At 38.5% G+C, this 18,977-nt stretch overlaps 2 pseudogenes; one reads left to right on the top strand and one right to left on the bottom strand.

Moving 5' to 3' along the window:
* Positions 1-4,005: 4,005 nt before the first annotated feature.
* LOC131321112 (uncharacterized) lies at positions 4,006-5,325 on the top strand (annotated as a pseudogene).
* Positions 5,326-5,963: 638 nt separating this feature from the next.
* Positions 5,964-13,468, bottom strand: LOC131321111 (basic leucine zipper 2-like; annotated as a pseudogene).
* Between the last annotated feature and the right edge of the window lie 5,509 nt (positions 13,469-18,977).

The following is an 18,977-nucleotide window of genomic DNA, read 5'->3' as shown; positions in this document are numbered from 1 at the left end:
TATTTTACTACTACTATATGAGAGAGAGAGGGAGAGAGAGAGAGAGAGAGAGAGAGAGAGAGAGGGCAGGTACCTGAATTAAGGAAGAAGATAGTATACAGGAGTAAGAATTTGGATTGCTCAAGAAGATGAGAGGAGAAAAGTTGAGGAGCTTCAAATGCCTGAGATAGATCATATATATATGTAGCCTTGGTATTTATACCAACTATAGTAGTAGTAGTACTTGAATGATCAAAGACGAAGAGGGATGGGGCTTTCCATTAAAGAAAGAAAAAAGGTCACGGAGAGAGAGAGAGCACTAGTAGTACGTATGAGCGCGTTTCGACTACTACACTGAGGAGGCCACTTCCCCACACTGGCTAACACCATCAGAATAAGATGGGTTTGGAAACAAATGCAAAAAAATTTGAATATGAACAAAACAGATAAAATACTCATCTATGGAGTAATATAAAAGGGGGAGCATGATTTTGGTGTTTTCCAAAATTGAGAGTGTGTATACTTTTGTGCCTCCCAAAATTAACCCTAAGGAAACTGAACAACTGTTAGAAACAATAACCACCCAAGGTCAAAAATGTCCATGACTCACCGCTTCACCCAAGTCCACGTTCACAATCCAACTAAATGCCTAGAGGATAATGTCAAAATGATATCGAAGGATGAAAAAAAAAAAACCTGCTGTATCAAAGGGTGAAAAAAATTGACATCACACTTCGGAAGTGACCTTAAAAAATATTGAGTCATTGTAGACAGGGATGAAGCCAAGGAGAGGCCAGTAGAGGCAGTCGCTTCTGTAAGAAGAAAAAGAAACACTACTATTATATGTAAAAAAAAAATCCTATGAAAGTATATAGGCTCGCCCCTGCGTAGAATTTTAAAATATATATATATATATATATATATATATATAAAATTGTAACCTTTGAACTACGATGATACCAACATTAATTACTAAAGGCAAAGGGCTAAAATATAACAAAAAATAAGGTTAATATTATGAATATTCAAGTAATAAACTCCACATTTCGTTAGATGTATTTAGTGTTTTACAGTTTTATTTCTTTTTGTCCTAAAATCTCTATGGCACACCAAATCCCCTCTCTCTCTCTTGGCACAAACATACCCAATTGTTAAAACTTCAAAGAAAATTTCGAGAAAATAGAGACAGAGGAGAAGAGATTTTAAAAACCCTAAGTAATTTTGGTGAAATTTAAGTTGTAGGTATGTTTTTCCTCAATTGTTGTTCTAGATTTCTCCTAATTCTTTGTTTTTTGATTGGTAAAATCAAGTAACATGAAAGCTCATGTACCGAATTCGTCCAGTTGTGATAAATGAAAAAAAAAAGATAAACAATAAAGAAAAACAAGACACATACATCAAGATCGATCCCTTTAGTTAAACCGATTTATGTATTTATGTTATTTTGAGTTTTAATGTATTTACGTGATTATACATGTGTGTTTATATTTTTTTTCTCACATGCACGGTCGCCCCTACGTGGTGAAAATTCCTGGCTCTGTCCCTGATTGTAGTGTACACCCAATCAACTTTAGAATCATGCATTCGTCGTTGCTCTCTCTCTCTCTCTCTCTCTCTCTCTCTCTCTCTCTCTCTCTCTCTCTCTCTCTCTCTCTCTCTCTGAGGGTGTGTTTTTTTAACAATTGAAGGTTTGCCCTGTCTTTCTCTTGGTGAAATGAAGAACAATGGAAGTTTACCATGCCAACCATTTATAACTACCACAAATGAAATCCATTTCTTAACCGATGAAACCATTTTGAACTTTGCGTTTTTTAATTAGTTGTTGGATCGCTGTTTCTCAATTCCATGTGTGATCCCAGGTTTGATCTACCCAGTCAACAACAATTAAAAACTACTACGTCCGGTGGAATTCTTTCCCTCCAGAGTTTAAATCAATAGTTTCTTCGTGCCTTCAATTCGAGTTGCACACGCATTTCGTGGGCACAACCGTTGGCAAAAAAGTAGGGAGGATTGTCATACTTTGTGTGCTTTTCACACTTCTTTTGCTTTTGCCCTTTTTCCGGTTAAAGCATAAATATGTGAGGCCAACACAGTAGTAAGGGAGGAGTGGTCAGTAGTAATGCACGTGCGGTAGCATTGTTGTTGCCAATCTTGCGTTAAAAACACATTCGGTGCTTTCTGTCAGAGCAACCACTGTACGACAACGTACCTTCCCTCGCCATCGTCCCTTTGAATCTGAAGCTCGTATTTGGAGCTATCACATGCCACGCTTTTGTTTGTCGATGGGAAAAAGCAGAGACTTGCTGATAGCTATACACGCGGTTGTAATTTTCGAGAATTTTTGTTGCCATTTCTCAAAAATAGTAAGAGAAAAGGCAACTACCACTCCACACCCACAAACTCAAAAGTTTCTCAAATAAGGCAAATGCCATTTTATTTGTCAAATTTGAGAAAACATTTGGCAGAGGTGTCATTTTTTATTGAGAGAGGGACACAAATGAGAATGGCAAAATGGCACACATGGATGTAGTACCCTTGCCATTTTTTGGCGAAATGACACTATTCATTAGCCAAAAAATGAGAACGGCAAACACCAGTGTTGATGCTCTTACAAATTGGATTCCCCCAAAATGAACAAATAAATTGAGACGGAGGGGTGAATGATTTTTAAGCGACTAATTAAATCATAATACCTATTCTATCTCTAGCTCTAGAGTGGCGGTGTTAGTCGTCGATTGAAGGGCAAATTACATAAATGGTCCTTGTAGTTTGATTTTTAGGTCATTTCGATCCTTACTCTTTCAATTGACTCAATTTTAATCTTGCAGTTTCGAATTCGTGCCAACTAAGTACAAAAGATAACTTTCGTTAGCTCTCATTAACAGAGCCCACTAGACAAACTACACTTGATCCCTATAGCTTGAGCTTGGTGCGAATTGACCCATTGTCGATTAGAAACTACCACATGATCTCATGTAATTTATGTACTAAGTGTACCGTTACATCTGTTAATCATAAATATACAAAAACCATATTACCCTTCTTTTATTATTCTTTTTATCTTTCCTCTCTTGTACACATGTAAACACATATGGTTAATGTATAATTTTATAACATATAGATGAAGATACTAATTGAAATTTTCATCAACATAAACTAAATCACAAATTATCATAATTCTTTTTTGTTTTTTTTCTTTTGTTAGTTTTGAGAAGTTTTTTTGATTATTTATTCACTTTAACAAGAGGAGTGAAAAAAATAAAAATTATATCCAAAACCATTAAAAAAATTCGCTAAAACCAAAAATAATTCAAAATAGAGTTTTTTTTCTTTTTAAAGGGTTTGTATCGCCCTAAATAAGGGTTTGTATGTACCCTTTCATATCCAAGGCCCATCTTTGCAATATTATGACCTAGACATGCCATGATGACGAGGTCCACGAGGAGCTGTAAATTTCATTTACTACACTATTTTTCTTTTCAAAATTTTGTTTTTTAATGATTCCGAATTATGACCGCTGCCAACTTCCTCACATTTTCTATTCTTGAAAGACTTGATGCCAGTCCACGAACGGCCCATGATCAATAAACATAAATCCTACCGTAGACTCAAAAGCAGCAGATTTAAACTCCCCCATTGTGCTCCGCTCAATGCACCGCCTCCCACCAAATCTTCTAGCCGTTAAGCAAGCTCTCTCTCTCTCTCTCTCTCTCTCTCTCTCTCTCTCTCTCTCTCTCTCTCTCTCTCTCTCTCTCTCCTGAAGAGGGACAATTCCCTATCCTCTCTCCCTATCCAATTTTAAACCCAACTCAAAACCAAAGCTTTCCTTCTCTTTTTTCCCTCTTTTGGATCAAGATTTCCCTCTCTAAACCTCCCTAGTCCCTTGCATACCCACGTCAGATTTTGTCAACAAAAGTGAGAGAGAGACAATGAAGACTACGAAGGGGAAGCCACTGAAGAAATTGAAGTCCATTAAGCCAATTGGGTACTTAAAACCAGACCGAGTTCTTCAAGTTTATGCATCAGATGGATTCTTGGAGAATTACTTTCCCACGAAGTCCAATTCGAAAGCCAAAACCGACACGATTCGCAAAGAGGAGGATGCAAGCAAAGAAGGTCAATCAGAGCGCTGTTACGGTGCAAGAACCCGAGATTATTGATGTTTCAGAGCTGATGAGAGATCTTGAATCTGAAGAAACGGAAATGGACGACGAAATCTACGACAAAGAGAACATCAGGCCCGGAACGGAGGTGAAAAACCCAAGTGTTGTTCCGATAGAGATGTCAAGAAAATTAGAAGCCATTAAGGAATTCGAGGAATTACATAATGGGGATTCCAAGAACATCCCATTATCGGACATTAATGTCGAAAATTTCAGAAGGCCGGACTTGAATTCCTGCAGCCTTTTCGATCCGAACCTCCCCGCGGCATTTGAGCAGGCAGTGATGGAGGTTAAGGCCCAAGAAGCTGAGAGAAGAGCCAGAATGAGGGAAACTAATCCCGATAACATCAAGGAAGAAGACAAAGAAAATCGTCCGTTTAAAGCCCGTAAAATCGAAGAAAACAGAGAATATCTGTTAGATATTCAAGAAAACAGAAATCCTCTGTTGGAATTGGAAGAAAATAGAGATCCCCTGTAAGATTTCGAAGAAAGATGTCCTCCGGGCGGAACAGATTCAGTAGTTCTCTACACGACAGGGCTCTGAGGGATCCAAAAGACATTCGAAGACTGCAACAGCATCAAATTCTTACTCGACAGCTTTCGGGTATTGTATTCAGAAAGGGACATTTCGATGCACTCTGTTTTCAGGGAAGAGCTATGGATGACTCTGGGGGGTAAATAGTCCCACCAAGGCTGTTCATCAAAGGGAGGTACATTGGTGGAGCTGAAGTAGTATTGACTTTGCATGAGCAAGGGAAGCTCGCTCTTCGAGGGTGTCCCGGTAGACTGGTCTGAAGGCCCGTGAACGGATTCCGGTTTGCGGTGTGTTCCAACTGCAATGGGAGCCATAAGGTGGTTTCCGGGGATGCCGCCGCGTTGTTGGAAGATTGCCGAGTGTAATGAGAATGGGTTGATCATATGCCCCCTTTGTTGCTAAATTGGTCATCCTTTTTAACCTAATAGGATCTAGCATTTTTGTTTTGTTTTTAGGTACATAATACAATCTACTATGGATCGTACATGGACAGTAGTTACACAAATACAAGTTAACAACCGGTAGGAGGGTAATAAGGGAAGGCGAAGCCACATTCCTATTCTCGGCAACCAACCTAAACCCTTGATCTTAAGAAGACCATCGATATTAACATTGTCAAATCTAGTGAAACGAAACGTTGATAAACGCCCTCAAGCTTCCTTCCTTTCTAGGTAACCAAATTTGGAAGGGATATCCTTTCAAGGGAATTGCAGCAAATGCTTAAATTCACCCCATGCCTTATCTTTACTGCAAAAGAAACGTTACAGTAGCAGAAAGGGAGGAAGAAGGAAAGAAAAGAGAAGAATCACGTCTACTCGATGTACATGAACTCCTAAAAGATGAGATCACCGGACGATAACAAGTGCAGAATTCAGCGGCCAAACCTGATCAGCTTCACCGTGGTTTCTGCTTTTCTATAACGTCCCCGGAGCAAAGATGCATATGTTCCAAAAGACAACAGTTTCTTGAATTAAGGTTAAGTTTTCCTATGTCCAGCATCTGCCAAGCAGCATCTAAGCTAACTCCATCTGCTGCGAGTTGAATTTTGTTCACCCTTCACTTAAGAAGGTGAATATTACCCTCCTTCCTATTGGTTGAAATGATATAGAACCTACCACAAAGTGATGTCATGCTTACCAAAAAGTGTATTGCATGATAAGCATGACATCACTTTGTGGTGGGATCCACACCATTTCAACCAATGAGAGAGGGTAATATTCACCCTCTTTTAAGGAGGGTGAACAAAATTGCACTCCTCGGCTGCAAAGCTTGACCTGAAATCTTTTTCAACATCTCCACTGGAGGAATAAGCTACACGAATTTTCAACCTCTCTAGTTCTTTCTTCAGAGGCTTTCTTCAAAGGCTGATACCGACCTGTAGAAAAATATATCAACCATAACTACAGGGAAGTTTTGATAATTAATACCCGCCAAGGATATTTTCAATATTAACAAATGTTCGTAGTTTGTCCTTGAAAGATATTAATTATCAAAACACGTCCTGGGCCGTCATTTTCCCTAACCATACAAAGGTGAACCTAAAGAGAGAAGGTACTTATAGACCTGTTAAATGCAGAAAGATGGCAGTGATCATATATTTTGAGTACTTTTTGTCTCCATTCAATTATATTGGTTTCAAACAGATTTTCTATTCTAAAAGAAGCACCTTACATCGTAAGTACGAGTAAAATATAAGAGTCTCATTGCCTTCATCTTTTAGTATTTTATCCGGGGCCAAAACCCTCCAAACAATTGGGCAAGAATTGTACTTCTATGTTACTTTACACTTCTACCACGATTGATAACTTAGCTATTGCTATTTTTTCTACCTAGTGTTTCATTCTTTGCATCTTGGAACTTCAAAACTTTGGGAATGATTACCTAATGGTTTTAGGAGAAGCATATGGTACAAAACCAAAAGAAATTGGCCACAAAAATTTGGTTACCAAAAAAAGACGTAACTAATACCAAAAAAATGTGCAAGTATTTTGGGGTTTACCACACACCCCTCTACGTTATTTCACCAAAAAACGTAACTCATACGATAAAAATGCATAACTAATGAGCCAAAAAATATGAGTACCAATATACCATATGCGACAAATATGCGTGCTATGCAGGAAAAATATGTGAACTATGCTTACCATGCAATCCAAAGGTACAACCATGCATAACTAACCAAAAAATGCGTAACATATACCAAAATTACGTAACACATACCAAAAAATTGCGTAATATATTTATGGTACACCTAGCTTTCTCCATGGTTTTAACTGGAAAAAAAATGCAATTTCAAAGAGAATGGAGTGACTTTTTTGTGACAATAATGGAGTGACTTTTTGACCTTCCAGAAAAGCTCTAGGGTAACAAAAATGGCCATCTCTGTTCAAGAAATGATCAACAGGAGGGGACAAACATAACTTACCATCCACAATCACTTTTTCCTTCTTAAGTCAGGCCATCTGCTGCTTTAATTTACCATTCTCCATTGACAAAGCAGCACGTTGCTGAAGAAGAGAAGCAACGTGAACAGCTAACTCTGACTCTAAAGTCTGCATCATGAGAAATTCAAAACTGTTCTGTCAGAAAACTAAAACTAGTCTCTGCTGGAGCAAAATGATAAGACTGAACAATACAGCAGCAGCTGCAGCACTCTCTGATGAAATTAAGCACAGCAGTATATGGTTCTCATGTTTTTGTTTTGGTAAGTAATTTCATTTCACCAAAAACACGACAACTACAAACACAACGGGCATCCCCTGAACAACAATACAAGGAACAAGACTATACAACATCAGCAGTAAATGGTTCTCATGTTGCATCACCACAATCAGATTTAATACAAGGGAGCTGGCAATCAGATCCAAAGGGGGAAAAGGCTACACTAAGACTTTTATACGATCTGTCGTATTCACTAGGATAACAAGAAAAGCAAAGGCTTAAATTTTTTCTACAAATGTCTTCATTTACTCTATTTACATTATTTATTTACTTTAATTAACAAGAAAAGCAAGGGGTATCCTTCATATCTGTCACACCCCAAAATGAGAAGTGACCGGCCGTGAACCATGAGGCTAATCCATGGAACACGCAGCCTGAATAAATCAAAGTAACATCGCTTTTCCCTTTCGTTATTAATCAAATCAAAAGCCAAATGTGTCTCAATCATAAACATGGGGTACAACCATCCCATGAACCAAACAATATCCAGTGGTCCAACAGTAAAAATAAAAGAATTTGTTATTTGACAATTGTTTTCAATGCAGAAGCGATTTATTAAAATAAAATTTGAATGAGACACCCTAAGGAGGTCAACAAAAGAAATTCCCGAGATGTCGCCAGAGACCTTGCGTAACTCTCCAACTTGCCTGAAAGAGAAATTGGAATAAATCCGTCAGCTGACGAGCTCAGTGAATAAAAAGTATGTATATTACTCCCTCTGTCCCATAATATTTGGCCGGTCCGCAAAACGAGGACTATAAAATAATGTATTTCTTTCAAGAAAAAATTCAAATTTTTTTCATAAGTTAAAAGAACTCGTCAAGATCTAATAAATTGTTGAATTTTTTTCCAACTTTTCTTACAAAAATTGTATTATTTTTACGTCTCCGTTTTGCGGACCAGACAAATATTATGGGACAGAGAGAGTAAATAAAGTTGAAAACGGAGATTAAAATAATTTACCATTAAACATAATTTGGCATACAAGGTGTCCAACAGAATAATAAATTAATCAATGAAGTATTTAGCAATAAATATTCTTGGTGGTGATCACAACATTAACTCCATCAGCAATGGGGAACCACAATCAAACAATACCATGGCCAAAATAAATCTCATCAAAATTGGATCCAATATCAAACTTAAAGTCACCAGGGTTGGCAGCATGTGGTACTTTTCCCTAAGACGACCCGGCGAAAGAAAGCCGTGAGCATTAGGGTCACCGGCTTAACACGGTCTTTTCCCCAATGGCCAGGGTCACCAACATGAGAAGGAATAATTTCCCTGGACTTCCGAAATAAATGTTCCCATTAATATCCACCAAATTCTCACCAAAAAAAAATATTATCAATTGATCTCAGAAAATTCATCGCATGCCAATTTATAGAACAACTTATAAACAGTTTTGAGTCTGAATAACATTCATATAAATTTCTGAAGGAAATACTTTTAAAGGACACAGGAACTTTCAAAAATACGTAACATACTTAACTACTCACCACACAAATCACCACAGCACACACTCACCTGCCGTGTTCTCTCTCTCTCTAAACCCATTAAACTAGTCTCCAACCCATGGGTTTGACCAATCTGTGGAACAAATATACATCACAACAAAAGAAATAGATGAAGGAGAAAATTACCTCTGTTCGATAACCCAAAGAAGACCATCTCTAAACTCTTCGGCGGCGGCTGCTGCTCTTTTCTCACTAAACATTTGAGAGACAATAGCACTAGTCTAATATAATGACTTCCACTGACCCACGTTCTCTCCAAATAAAAACCCTACTTTGTGAAAATATCTCCTAACAAATAACTTTATAAAACTATCCACTAATCACGAACACCCACAATTATAGTCATCTAGTTAAACAAAATATCTAAAATTCTAACTGAGGTAAAAACTAAATCACTATGGTTAATTAAGCTCATACTCTTGTAGTTATAGTAACGACAATTGTATCCGTTGTGTACGCAAAAATAATTCATCAGGACCCAACCATAATACCCAATTAAATAATGGCCAAAATAATTAATAAAATAAATTTAAATTCTGGGCCGTAACAATATCTTTCACTTCCTAAGCCGTGGGATTCTAGCAAAAAGGATGGCCTGCTGTAAAAGAGGACCTTGGAGTGCCATCAGATTAAGAAGAAATTACAAGAAAAATTTGCATTCCTCTGCTGTTCTAACTTACCTGTAGAACATCAACAGTTCTTTCCAGTTCAGCAATATATTGGAGTTTACGAACCCTTGAGCGTTGCCCAGAATGCCTGAAAAGGATATCTTATGAGCAACTACATTAATATATGACCAGTTCATTTATTTAATCCTGACATACAGCAAAACATAGAACAGCATCAAAAAGCAAAAAATAAAAAATAAATTGAACCGTATCAATGGAGTTGGAACTTAAAAACGAGCTTACAGCCTTGGAGACAAATTTCTCAGATTTATCAAAACAGCATAAACACAACTTAAATAGATTCCTCAATACAATAAGATCTGATTGATGCAGCAGTTCATCGAACTACACACAAAGAGGTGAAGCAACGGGGAATAAAAGGTAAGCAGATAATAACAAATCATTGAGAGTTAAGATTGCCTTTTGAGGTTTTCAAAATAAAAATCAGATGTACATAACTTTCGTGTTAGTAGCATTGCCTTTAGCTCAAAGCACTTCAAGAAAATTTGGCTAATATCACGATCTTATGGTGAGGATTTGAGCAAGCATAGAACAAGATGATTTTCAAAAGATTTGCTATCATGACTCTAATAAGAACAAGACAAATATCAACATTAGACCACAATAAGTGAGCTCTGTAAGCCTAATTCTATTACAGTGGACACCGACAAATGCTTTCTTTTTCTTGGTAAGCGGAACAACGGCGTCGAGATTCTATGGAGGACCTCCCAATCAGCCTCACAAGACAAAGACCAAAACTCCACAAGATTCATTGCTTTCATTTCATGAAAACCTATGTGGTGATAAGTCATAAAACGTGTCGTTCACCTTTGCATTTTCCCCTCCTAGAGTCTTCTTAATTTGCCTTGGTAAAAAGTTTAGGATATGATAGCTCCACCCCCCCCCCGGACTTTAACATAGCAATGCTTATAGCATCCTATACAGCTAACCAAACCAAGCCTTAAGTCCCAATCAATTGGGGAATTCATATAGATAACCGGAAGGATCAAACGGGATTTTTTACATGCTGGCTGTCATATTGTAAATGGGACTCAAAGCATGACACATGTGAAATTCCTATAAAGCTAAAGCAAGAGAGAGAGAGAGAGAGAGAGAGAGAGAGAGAGAGAGAGAGAGAGAGAGAGAGAGAGAGAGAGAAACACTTCAATCACACACAAATCCACACATGCAAGGGTTTGTGGGGATGTGTGTACATATTTGTGAGTGGCACAAAAAGCCCAAGGGTTTAGGCACGTTGACAGTGGTCCAAGCAGGCACAGAGTAGGCTGCAAAGAGACAGCAGCGACACTGGAAATATACAAAGTATTGGCAATCCTACCATTCCGTCTGAGTCTTTCCTACTAACCAGTCATGGCAATGACAATGCTCACGAATAGCATATTGCATTCAGTCAACAACCAAATACAGAGACCCAACTTCAAAGTTGGGATGGATATAAGATACAAGGAGGAAAAAAACACCATTAAGGAGTACAAGCTTCATTAATAAAAACATCCTGTTAGTGAAACATCAACTTACACATATTTACAAATCACAATACTGCACAGATTAACCCTACAGCTCAGACATTAGGCATTTCACATGTTGAAGGTACAAAGAAGAACCAAGTCTATGAATGGTTGATGACAACATCCACTTCAGAATTAACTACGACATACCGAGAATATAAATCAAAAGAGAATAGAATACCACACCAATAAGTGAAGAAAGCACGTGAATCCAAAACCTAACCTTTTAACTTCCATGGTGTTGGTATTGGCAACGCTCTCATTGACACTATCTAAATATTTCTAACAACCCTATCATTCTTTGTCAATCTTATCTATTTTCAAGTCCTTACAAGGAGACTGCTCACAAGTTGAGTACAATGGATGGTTGTGAACCAAAACTTACACCTAACTTCAAGAAAGTTGAGATGCATATAAGATATGAGGAAAGCACCACCGTGACGAATAAAAGCTTTATCTTGTTTATTTGAGAGTAAAACGTCTTACTTGAAGATTTGAAGTACAGCAGGAAATGACCCTACAGGTTTGAAGTTGAAGGCTATGCAGAAGAATCAAGTCTACGAGGGCTCGTTGAGAGAACCTCCCATTGAGACATAATTACAAGACCAAGAAATAAACCAATGGAGAACAAATAAAGAACATCAATAGGCGGAGGAAAGCATGTCAGTCCTGACACTAACCTTTTATCTGCCTTTGACTCTGCATTAGCCTCCCCAGCTAAGCCGCTTCCATCTGGCACTTCACAATGCACCATTCCAGAAGCACAAAGACCACCTCTAAATACTCCATAGGGTTTTGAAAGAGACAATCTGATAATGCTGAAACCATGGTATTCTCTGGAAAGGTAAATTTCCCTTTGCTCCGAGGGGAATTAGGACCGTACATACAACCTGACTCGAAGCCACTACCAGTTTCGCTGGAAACTGAACTGTCATCATCATTAAGTGAGACAAGGCCATCCAAGAGGGTCATTGAATCACTAGCTGATCGCCGCTGGAGTGTCCCTTTTGTATTTGCGTCCGAATCACCCAACAGGTCGTCGAGCCATTCTGGCTGCTCCTCTAATATGGAGCTTTGAGATATGGATTTTTGGTGTCTTGGGTACAACTCTTTACATGAGCTTGGCAACAAAGGGTCATAAATCAATCGGGTTGTACTTTTCTTTTGAAACGGGCAGCGGGGAGGAAGGTGAGCATGCCTCGACATGGTCAAATACTAACTGGGCGAGGATTGGTGCTTCTAGCAATTGACCATTATCTAGTGTTTGCTGCGGCCCCTTCTATAGCAGGGTCTTTCATTGCTAAATTAGTCCCATATTTCTGCCATCATCCTATCCCTACCTTGTTGGTACAAACTTTAAAACAATAAAGGGGAAGTTAAAAAGAAAAGATAATGAAAATATCATCAAAAGAGATGTAGTTTCAAACGTGGGAACTGGGGAAGTTCTAAACAGTATTGTTCCTCAGTTCCTAGTTTCTGAATATGTTTTGGAGTTTGGACTATGTAAGAGAAAGTAATAGAACATTTCTTCTTGCACAACTAAAAATTCACAAAAAACTCATATGATTCTACTTTCTATTCACAAATAGCTGCAGAGTAAAAGCATGCCAATAATTATAACAGGCTTCTGTCACAGGATGATTTTCATTTCCAATTTTCAAATTCTACTCATCAAAGACAGACTGGAAGTGTTCTTTTTTCTTTCTGCTTGCATAAACTAGAAAAAGTGAAAGAGCTCCATTCAACAATTTCATTTATATCTATTTGAAAAGATTCAAACAAATAGGTTGCGTAAAATACTGATTAGAGTACCTAAACAACATTAACCGGAAAGAAAATATATATGAGAATATAGTAAAATAAAGAAAACCAGAAACAAATTAATAACCCTGTTTGGATGCTGAGAAACCGGAGAACAGAAACGGAGAAAGAACAGAAAATTGACAATCTGCATTACCCATTTGGTTCTAGGTTCAAAAACACAAGCAAAACTTCACCTAACAAAACTAATCAACCAAAAAAAAAAAATGGTTAACTATTTCTTCTTTTCTTGAGTGATAGATTAGAGGACATGCAAAATCTCAGAATTATTTTCCGTTCTTTTCTTCAGTTTTCTCACCAACCGAACACAGCTATGGGGGAAATAAAGCGAAATCTTGGGTAGGATTGAAGTTACCAGAACAAAAACAAATATAGAGAATAACCCTCGTAATTTGGAGTAATACAAAACATGGGTTTCGATTTTTACTCTCGAATTTGTTGAGGAACTTGGCTTTACCTTCTGGTTTCTCTCTTTTATTTTTTCTTCTGCAACAGATAGAGAGAGAAGAAGATGAAAGAATGGGGCTCAATGCTTCCTTTATTCTCTTCATATACTGCACAAGATATATTGTTGAGGCTCCTTTCAACTCTACTCTTTGGGAATTTGTTTGTATACTTACCGACACACTCCATTGGGAGGCAGGTGCTCTGCCCAAAACAATGTCGAGATATTTTCTAATGGAAAAATGATGGCTCATGATACCTGCTAAGAATATGCTGAAAATATTTATTAATGTTGAATATGTCATTGGAAGGTATTAATTATCAAACACGTCATTGGCTGTCATTTTTTCTTGATTTAAAATATAGGAGTTAAAAAAACTACACAATTAAATGGCCAAAAAATCCTTCCGCATGAGTAATTTTTGGGTATCGGGTGAATATCACATGGTCGTGTCCACGTAATGTTCGAGTAACACACCTGAGCTATCTAAAAATGTGTTGGACAGCTCAGATTGAAATCTACTCTCTCCTCTCACCCCATCACTCTCCCTCCTCTTTCTCTCTTTTTTCTCTCTCTATAAATTCGAACCGTCTAAAACCAAAATAAACGTCCCAGATTGCGCGGGCTCTACGTGGTGCCCGCTCGGCCTAGAGGCACTGGGACCTTGTTCATTTGGGAATTTTAGATTTTGAATTCTCACACTACCAATGGTCCCCAATAAATTTTTTCTCAATCATTACTCTCATTTCTCTTTTTATCTCTCTCTACTTATAACCCAAAATTCAAAATCTAAATACCAAAACAAAGGGTTCGAAGTTTTCGGTACAGAGGGATCAGACCCCATTGCTGGGGAAGTGACCGGTGGAATGGGGAAAAAGAAGTGTACAGACCACACTCTTGAGTTGTACACAGCTCATCCCACCCTTTTTTCTGTTTTTCTTTTTTTTGAAGATTTCACCTCTCTTTTTCGAGTAATTGTTACGAAACAGATTTTGGTAATCTCTCCAAAACTCTAGGGTACTTTATGAAAGTGTCTAAACCATTAAAATTCTATAATAGAAAAGTGCACTCTAAAACTCTATAAAAGCGCCCAAACATATTTTGGCCTTACAGATAAAAAACTCAAAAAGTTGAAGGACCTCCACTGAAAACAATTTTGCTGACATCATTTCCCTAAATGAAAACTATTTTACCGTCCTTATGACTAATTTTTCCTAATAAAAATTCGTACAATTCTTATTTTTATTATTATTAGTATTAGTATTATTATTATTATTATTATTTTGAAGTGGTCAAGTGATACAAGAAAGAGAACTAAGATGACTAATCTCTAGCAATGAAAGCATCTAAACCAGACAGAAAATCATCCCACAACATGATTAATCATATCCGTTGAGTTCGTTGAGTATCTTTGCATCCCTTTCTCTTGTTTGGTATAATTTGACGTTGAATTCCATTTGGACTTCGATTGAAATGAAACGACATGTTATGAGAATATGAGAAGCTTGAACTTTTGTTGACACAACGATGAGCATTCAGGACCCATCGACGGGTGAGTGCCTGGCAGGGGGTATCAGAATCCCTTAATTGGCCCGGTAGGAGCAAAAGCTCATATTGGTTACATTCAGGACCTACCGATGGGTATGGTGCCTGGCAGGGGGTATTGGGATCCTTTAATTGACTTAGCAGGAGCTTCGGCTCATGACACATAACGCGAAGTGACATGGGACACATGGAAAGTTGAAACGGTTAAAGGTTGGGGTGCATACCAAATTTTGTATCGAGTTTGTTGGGTTGTTAAGCATTGGTTATTGTGATGCATCTAATGAGGGATTAGGATGTGTATTGATGCAAGCGGGGCAAGTAGTGGCGTATGGGTCGCGGCAATTGAAAACTCACGAGCGGAACTATCCTACGCATGATTTAGAACTTGCGGCCGTCGTTTTTGCTTTGAAAAGTTGGCGTCATTATTTGTACGGTTAAAAATTTGAAGTCTTTTCGATCACAAAAGTTTGAAATATTTGTTTTCTCAAAAAGAACTTAACCTTCGACAACGCCGTTGGATGAAGCATTTGGAGGATTACGATTTCAAGTTGCAATACCACCGAGGAAAGCGAACGTCGTGGCGAATGCATTGAGTAGAAAACCGATACACTTAGCGAGTCTAGCTATCCACTAGTGGAAAATGATGAATGATTTGGGCTTTTGTGCTTTGCATTTTTAAGAAGTTCGGGAAGGGGTTACGCTATGCAACTTGACCGTGCAATCGACCTTATCGACTCGAGTGATTGAGGCTCAACAACATGACGAAGAGGCGGGGGAACTTCGTGCTAAATTCCTTAGTGGAAATGCTTAAGAGAGGTGGATGATTCATGCCGATCGAAGCTTGCGCTATCAAGGAAAGTTGTTCGTACCCGTTTCGTGTTTGAAAAAAATCTTGAGAGAGTTTCACCATTCACCGTTAGCCGTCCATCCGGGGGGAACGAAAATGTATCATGACTTATGTAGGCAATTTTGATGGTCCGGAATGGAGAGGGATGTTGTGATTTTCGTATCCAAGTGTCTTACGTGCCAACAAGTTAAAGCCGAACATCAACGACCCGCGGGGGAGTTACAACCTTTGCCTGTGGTCGAGTGGAAGTGGGAGAACATGACCATGGATTTTGTTATGGGTTTACCGAGAACACCGAAGGGGCATGACACTATTTGGGTAATCGTGGATCGTTTGACCAAAATCGTTCATTTCTTGCCTATTTAGCTTACCGATTCCGTGGATGCACTTAGCCGTTTGTATATTCGGGAGATTATCCGACTCCATGGGATTCACGTATCTATCGTGTTCGATCGAGATCCAACATTTACCGCACGTTTTTGGCAAAGCTTGCAAGCCGCTTTGGGTACGAATCTTTTGTTTAGTACCGCGTATCATCCTCAAACCGATGGGCAATCCGAGAGAAAGATTCAGATTTTGGAAGACATGCTTCGGGCTTGTGTGATGGATTTCCGGGGTAGTTGGGGAGGACCATTTGCCGTTGGTAGAATTTGCGTACAACAATAGCTATCAATCTAGTATCGAAATGGCACCGTATGAGGCCTTATATGGGAGACCGTGACGATCGCTTGTGTGTTGGACCGAATTGGGAAAGGCTACGTAAGTGGGGCCGGATATGATCAAAGAGACTTCCGAGAGCATGGAAGCGATTCATCGACGCCTTAAGAAAGCTCAAGAGAGAACAACCGAACAAGTTAAAGAAATTCGCCAAAGATTGTTGACCGCTCAAAGTAAGTTAAAGAACTATGCTAATCGTCGTCGTCGCTCATTGTCATTTGAAGAAGGGGATCACGTATTCCTTAAAGTATCGCCTCGTAGGGGTTTATCTCGTTTTGGGGAGAAGGGGAAACTCTCGCCACGTTATATTGGGCCGTTTAATATTATTAAGAAGATTGGGGAGGTCGAGTATCGTTTGGCTTTGCCACCGAAACTATCGGGTGTACATGACGTGTTCCACGTATCTATGTTAGGAAAATACGAACCAAATCCGTTGCACGTGTTAGAGTGGTCCGAACTTGAGTTGGAGGTCGACGTGTCTTATGGGGAGGAACCGATACATATTCTAGATTCGCGCGACCAAGTGCTAAGGGGTAAGACGATACCGTTAGTGCGAGTCTTGTGAATTAATCAAGGTGGAGAAGAGTCGACATGGGAAAGGGAGGATGAAGTTAGAGAAAAGTATCCGCATCTATTTCTGAAATAAACCGGTGTGAGTGTTTAAGATTTAAATATCATGATAATTGATTTATTGCATAAGATTAATGGTTGTGATTGTTGCATGCATATGTGATGTTTATGTTAGCTAGTCTTGGCATGGAAAATTTCGAGGACGAAATTTCTTTAAGGAGGGTAAAATGTAGAGACCCGTATCTAATTTAATTAATTTTAATGTTTATAAATGAGGAAAATGGAAAATGTGGAATATTAGTGTTTATGTGATTTGGGGCCAAAGGGATAGAATTGATTGTGGAAGGATACAATGTGTAGTTTACATATATGTGAGTATATATAGGAGGGTGAGAGAGTAGGAGATCATTTTTCTCCCCCACCTTTCACGCCTCTTTCTCTCCTCTCTCGGCTTTCTCTTGCTTTCTTTCCAAATTTCACCCTAGCAACTCAAAATCCACTCTAAACAACCTTCAATCCTTCACCCTCTTCGCGTATTGTGGGTCATATTTGGCTGGTTTGAGCTCGAAGGAGTCGTATTGCACTCAGTTTCAATTTTTGGAAGCTAGGGTTTGTAATCTTTGTGGGTTTCGTTCTTCAACCTTAAGGTAGGGATTCTACCTCTCAATATATGTGATAGAAGTGTTCACCTTGCTTGAAATCGTGTCTATGGTTATTGTTGTTGTTGTAATAGTTGGATTCCTTGAACTCTACAGAAAATCTGCTCGAACACCCATTTGTATCAATACTGCTATAGTCAGTATCAATACCAGAATCTCTGGAAGGTTTTAAGGCACTGTTGTATCGATACTGATTTGGCCAGTATCTATACAACAGTGCTTAAGGCCAGTTTTGCTCCTTGTCTCAAACTTCATTGTTTTGACCCCCAATCATTTTTAACTTGTTCTAAACATCATCAAATCATCCCACAACATGATTAATCATATCCGTTGAGTTCGTTGAGTATCTTTGCATCTCTCTTCCCTTATTTGGTATAATTTGACATTGAATTCCATTTGGACTTCGATTGAATTGAAATGACACGTTATGAGAATATTAGAATCTTGAACCTTTGTTGACACAACGATGAGCGTTCAAGACCCATCAACGGGTGGGTGCCTGGCAGGGGGTATCAGGATCCCTTAATTGGCCCGGCAGGAGCAAAAGCTCATATTGGTTACATTCAGGACCTACCGATGGGTAAGGTGCCTAGCAGGGGGAATCGAAATCCCTTAATTGGCCCGGCAGGTGTTTCGGCTCATGACACATAACGCGAAGTGACATGGGACACATGGAAAGTTGAAACGGTTAAATGTTGGTGTGCATACCAAATTTCGTATCGAGTTTGTTGGGTTGTTAAGCCTTGGTTATTGCCTATCATATGGTCTACATCTTGTTCTTACCTTGTGATCATCCTTGTATCTCTCTTGCATATAATGCTAGCATAGAATTTCCTACTGGGCTAGTGTAGCTCAAGCTTATTGTCATTTTCAGGTACCAACACAGGGCAATAGCATGCTTGGAGTGCCTGGATATGATCATTATTTTGAAAGTTAACATTGAAGAGTTACTTAAGCATCTTTGTAAATCTCTTTTGAAGATATATTTGTAACTTTATTTGTAAATCTTTTGACTATAGAATATTGTAATTATTAACTCTTGAATATCAGTACTTGTGTTAATTTGGGCCTCGGAGCCAAAGATGTAATATTTTGGGAAGTACTGAATGATGGATGTGTGATTATGGAAATGGGAATGCTACATTATTTTGGTTATCGTGCGGATTATGGCGAGAATTTATTTATGAAAATTATTTATATTTATGTTGAAAATCGAGGGCGTGACACACACTCCATTAAAAACAAAATTCTTTAGTTTGTT

Source organism: Rhododendron vialii, chromosome 3a (genome assembly GCF_030253575.1).
Source record: "Rhododendron vialii isolate Sample 1 chromosome 3a, ASM3025357v1".
NCBI lineage: Eukaryota > Viridiplantae > Streptophyta > Magnoliopsida > Ericales > Ericaceae > Rhododendron > Rhododendron vialii.
The sequence above is the reverse complement of the archived record's forward strand: the minus strand, read 5'-3'. Positions and strand labels throughout refer to the sequence as shown.